The 5,844-nt window shown below is 41.2% G+C and overlaps 1 long non-coding RNA gene across 1 annotated transcript; it reads right to left on the bottom strand.

Moving 5' to 3' along the window:
* Positions 1-1,574: 1,574 nt before the first annotated feature.
* Positions 1,575-4,547, bottom strand: LOC115647508. Its single transcript, XR_003999339.1, has 3 exons — positions 4,461-4,547; positions 2,828-2,915; positions 1,575-1,648 (listed from the first exon to the last, which is right to left on the bottom strand). It is a non-coding gene; the product is annotated as an uncharacterized LOC115647508 (long non-coding RNA).
* Between the last annotated feature and the right edge of the window lie 1,297 nt (positions 4,548-5,844).

The raw sequence follows: 5,844 nt of genomic DNA, 5'->3' as shown, positions 1-5,844 counted from the left end.
AAAAAACCCAACCAAACAAAAAGAAACAAAAAACCTCTCTCATTTCTTGCTTACTGATTTTTCCACAAGCTTGGATTTCTATACATTGGGTTTATGTAACTCAGGGAATGTCTGTATTTTCCTTAAAGGTACAACAGTCAATGAAATCATTGAGATAAATATCATTTCCTGTCCAAAAATATCTTTTAGATCCTTTTATATTTCCTTATGTAAGGACTTCTTTTTTCCAGTCTGGTGCTAGAGTTAATAGAATAAATCTGTCAAATTTCTGCGCTACGGAGCTTTGAGCTTCGTGCAAAGCCATGACTTACAAAAGACCCATCACCAGGCACCTTTTCTCCATTAAATGACTCACTGTATAGACTTGCTTGCTTGTAATAAAGACTAAATAGTAATGAGGAAATCCTGTAAGGGGGACAGAATGCTTTGGACACTCAGGCTCACCTGCCAGTTTGTGACTTTGGCTCCCCTCAGTAAGAGAAGGATTTTGGAGGGATGGAGAGAATGCAGTGGATGTGAGTTACAAACCCTTATGACGAGTGATGAACTGCTAAAATCATAACAACCAGTTCCCTATAAAAAGTTCTGATTTAAGAGATGTGCCACAGTATGTATTTTTTGTACCAATACAGTTATCATACGTCCGTACTTTCCCAGCGCCCAGACAGCGATTTAAGAACCTAAAAGCCTGACATGTCCAGAAAAATACAGATGTATGTTAACCCTACCTAAAGTTCTTTTTTAAAAAGATGGGCCTGAACTAGAAATGAGCTCTGTTTCACATGTGTGGGTCCCCGCCACTCCCTTGGGGTGTGCTAGGGTGACCAGACGTCCTGATTTTATAGGGACAGTCTCAATTTTTGGGTCTTTTTCTTATATAGGCTCCTATTACCCTTCACCCCTGTCCTGATTTTTCACACTTGCTGTCTGGTCACCCTAGGGTGTTCACATATGTGGGTCCCAGCTGCTCCCTGTCCCCCCTCATTGAAGCAGGTGTGCAGGGTTACTGCCCTGAGAACTGCAGGGCACCAGTGGACCTGGGGCTGGCTGCAGACAGGGGCTTGAGGCAGGGCTAGCTGGAGGCAGGGGGTGTGACACAGGCAGGGTCTGGGGCTGTGGCAGGCCTGGGTGGCTGCAGGTGGGGCTATAAACTATAAACTTCCCCTGCCCCCTGGAAGCTCATCTCCTTTATATCTTCACACAAGGCAGTCATTCCTGCATCTTGTTTCCTCTGGGCCTGATCTGAAGCTCACTGAAGTTAAATGTCTTGAGATAAACCTATCCCATAGAACTAGAAGGGACCCTGAAAGGTCATCAAGTCCAGCCCCCTGCCTTCACTAGCAGGACCAAGTGCTGATTTGTCCCAGATCCCAAGGTGGCCCCCTCAAGGGCTGAACTCACAATTTTGGGTTTAGCAGGCCAATGCTCAAACCACTGAGCTATCTCCCCCTACCCCCTTTTTTAAGTGCTTGTCCCTGGTCAGTGCAGTCCCAGAGTTCAAAAGTTTATCTGCAGAGTTTTACCTCCCAGCCTGGGGGTAAGGCAGTGCAGCAGTGTTAAAGGGCACCTTACGTGGTCTGAGGCCAACTGCCCCATCTCTCCAAGTTAAAGAAAAGACTTCTATTGATTTCAGTAGGCTTCAGTATTCCTGTGGAGAATGGAGAAGAATTTACAGATGGATTATCCAGTGTTACTTCTTGTCACTGAAGGGGTCATGTCATTAAGAGCAACTGATCACCTGTTCTACCTTCTCCTAAGCCAACATGCCCCTCCAGACCCAATTAATTCCAGTGAGACTGGATTCATTTATTTAATATTTTATTTGTTTTTTCATTGACATTTCTGTGGTGCTAAATTTCCAAGCATCTCATAAACATTGAGCAAACCCTCCTCTAAGGGTTTGGGAACTATTATTATCCCTGTTTTACACATAGGAAAACCGAGGCACAGATTTTAAGAGACTTTCCTCAGGTTATACAACAAGTCTATACCAGAGCCAAGAATTAAACCCAGATCTTCTGATTCTAAGTCCTATGGTTTAACCACAAGTTGTTAGTATAGAGGGGCTGCCATCCTCTTTTCGAATACTTCATTGTCTTCTCTCCCTCCCTTTTACAGATTGTGAGGACTTTCTGTCCCTAGTTACTCTTTTTGCTCCCCTTCATACTTCACCTTGGGCTCCAGCACTGGGCCCTTAGTCACATTTGTCAACAAAAAAGAGACAACGTTATGGCTGAAATCCTGACCCCGAGAAGTTAAAGACAGTTTTATCACTGATTCCCATTTGGCAGGCTCTCACCCAATGTGTTATTGAGTGCTTCCAGTTATCTAAGCACACATTTAGGTAACAAAGGGAATTTCCATTACTTTATCTTCAGCTCTTTTCTTTGGCAGCTCTGATTAGCATTTATCACAATCCTAGTTATTAAATTATATTTCCTTGGGTACCTGGATCCAAGACTATATAGTTTTTATTTAATATTTTCTTCCCCAGAGCTTTAGATTTTCAGTCTCTCAGATGGAAATAAATATTTTGATTTCTCACTTAACCACATCCACTTCTTATTATATGTAAAAAGGAAAAACTGTATCAAAGTGCTTCTATCTCTTCTATCTCTATTCATATATTTTGATTATTATGTGGCCTGAATCACCATTATATCTGAGTGCCTCCTAAGTATTTAAAAATAAAAATCACAATAATAGTCTCTTTCTTAATATATTGTTTTTCTTCCTTCCAAGCCAGTATTAGAAATAGCTTTGTGTGTGTGTGTAAGTGAGTTTTGTATTTAGCTCTGGTAGTGGTTGGCTCCATGGCCATTCTTACCTCTTGCAAATGTGACTTCCATTGTCTAGATTCAGTTCCTTTGGAAGTTCTGCAAGAACAACGAGAAGTCCTTGTGGCACCTGAGAGACTAACAAATGTATTTGCGCATAAGCTTTTGTGGGCTTTTTGGAAGTTCTGTCTCTTGCACTCAAAAGCCTCCTTTATATGGCTGACAGCTTTTTTCCATGGTTGTAGAGGTGAAGACTATCTCCTGGAAGGCTTTGAATATTTTTGAGACCTTGAACTTGAGACCTTGGAAGACAAAGAGATCTTGAACTCCACTTTGTATTCTATAAGGAGCCAGTGTAGAGAACAGAGCAGAACACTGGAGTGGTGTTTTCATGTTGCTAAGCATATGAGCTGCTGAGTTTTGTATCAGTTGAAGCTGTTTCAGGGTGTGTGGCTTCATTCATATATGTTCAATGTGCTTCCATTGTTTGATTTGGTTTTTAACTGAAATTGGAAGAACAGAAGTTACATATAAATGGTGCCGTAAGTACAGAGAAGCTAGACCAATCAGTTCTCTTGGAATACTTGCCTCCACAGGCCCCGTTCTCCAGTGGCAATAGCTCTCGCCTGACTTTGTAAGGGAGAGTTTATTGGTAAGGTTCTGCTTTGAGTCTCCAGACAGTGACTGAACTCTCTAATCTCAAGTCCGAGGCACCTTCAAACACAGCTCTTCAAAAAGGGCAATTAATACTATCTTCACTGCATGTTGCTCATGGAACGCACCCCCATCCAGAAATAGGGTTCCAAATATGCAGGAAAATATCTTACAGTTTGCCATTTGTGATTACCTCTCTGTACAGAATATTTCACCTAATGGCAATAATGGCAGCCATAAGACAGAAAGGTGGAGGAGTGATAACCAAAACCTGAGAAACATGAGCAAAAGTGTGTGCGTATGTGTGAGACTTATTTATAGGCATTTCTCACCTGACACACACTAAGAAATGTATCCTCACAATACCTCTGTGAAGTTGGGAAGTTTTAGTGTGTGTGTGCGTGTGTGTGTGTGTGAGATAGAGAGAGAGAGAGAGAGAGAGAGAAAATTCCTAGGGTACTCCCAAAGGACCAAATATTTATTATTAGCTAGGAGTTTTCATATTCATCCACTTTATCAGAAAAGAGCCTATCCCACTTATCATGTGAGAAAATGATATATTGTAAAATTATCTCCCTGATACATATCAATCTCACCAGGATGAGATAAAGCCTGTCTGTAACTTACCAGCCAAAAGAAAAACACAGTATCTATTTTGGTATCTGCTTGAAAAGTAGTAACTGAAATTAGCCGGGAAGTGAATGCTATTTACATTTTGGCACAAAAGGAAAAATGATCTCATTGTTTTACCATTGAGCCTCTGGTCTCTCTGCTAGCCCACTGGGCTCCTAAAGCAAAAAGCTGGAACTAAAATAGAAAATCCCAGCTCTGTATTCAGAGCAACTGACTTTTGAATGGTTTGAATTAATTTCATTTGCTTTTTGTTCAGACTTTGTCAATAAAATAATATTTAGTTAAATTAAGAACTAGAACAAAAAGCCTTCTGAGGGGAGAAAAAAATCATTGTTCTGCATCTGTAATTACGGCAGTAAATTCCATTTCACTCACTGAGCTTCACAATGAACTTACCTGATCTTGAAAGTGGCATTATGACCTGATTTCTTTGGCTTCTTCTTCAAACTCTGCCAACAAAATATAATTCATCCAAAGACTCTGTGACTAAAAGAGACAGCGAGCACGATCAGTATAAATGTAAACAAGCTAATGTGCTGTGAAGTGATCAGCTTCATCTAATATTTAATAACATGTAGAGAAATTTTACCGTAGCTCTGCATAGTTTAAGATTACATGTGAAATTGAAAAATCAGTGTGCATAAGAGATGTCATATATTGCAACAAAATCCCTTGGCTAATTTACATGAAGTACATATTTAGACACCAACTAGGAATAACTAATAGCACTTAACACTTACATAGCAGCTTCTATCTGGAGATCTTGAAGCACTTTGTAAATATTAAGCTTTGATTCAAGTAAGTATCCCTATTCAGGAAAACACTTAAGCATGTTTTCCTGAATATGAATGAACATAAGCACCGGCTGAAGTACTTTCCTGAAACTGGCCTAATTGATGAAGTCTGATGACTGTATTGTGAGGTAGGTATTATAATTACTCCTAGTTTACAGATGGGGAAACCAAGTCACAGAGAGGTTAACAACCAGTTTTTTCGAAGTATTTAGGCACGTAACTCCCAGTGATTTCATTGGGAGGTAGGGGCCTGGATATCTTGAAAAATCTGGCTCTAAGGGACATGTCCAAGGTTACACAGGGAATCGGGGCAGAGCCAGGATTGGAGCACAGATTACCTGTCTCTCAATCCCATGCTCTAATCCAGGGGTTCTCAGACTTCATCGCACTGCAACTCCCTTCTGACGACAAAAATTACTACATGACCCCACAAGCAGGGACCAAAGCCTGAGCCCCACACAGCCCCAGGCAGGGAAGGGGTCAAAGCCAAAGCCCAAAGGCAGCCCCCGTCAGGGGGCCTGTACCCTAAGTCCTGCCACCCAGGGCTGAATCCCTCAGGCTTCGGATTTGGTGCCAGGCGATGGGGCTTTGGCCACAAACCTCAGCAAATCTAAGTCAGCCATGGTGACCCCATTAAAATGGAGTTGCAACCCACTTTGGGGTCCCAACCCACAGTTTGAGAACCGCTGTTCTAATCAAATCAAACATAAATAGCTACACAGTCTTATTTCTAGTATACATTATATGTTGACAAATGTAACTATACAGCTGCACCACTGAATTTAGAATCAGGAAATGTAGTTGACTGGGAGGATATAAACTGACAAGTTTTGAAATGTTCTCTAACATCTCTTTATGGGTCAGGGCACAGCAGAATGAAAGGGAGCTTGAACACGACTTTAATGACACCTTCTCTTTGTAGTTCTCAAAGCTTGTAAATCTCTCCAAAAATATTAGAGAAATAAGGTGGGTGAAGTAATCTGGGA

The sequence above is a fragment of the Gopherus evgoodei genome, chromosome 1, assembly GCF_007399415.2.
Source record: "Gopherus evgoodei ecotype Sinaloan lineage chromosome 1, rGopEvg1_v1.p, whole genome shotgun sequence".
Classification (NCBI taxonomy): Eukaryota; Metazoa; Chordata; order Testudines; family Testudinidae; genus Gopherus; species Gopherus evgoodei.
This window is presented reverse-complemented; position numbering and strand designations above follow the sequence as displayed.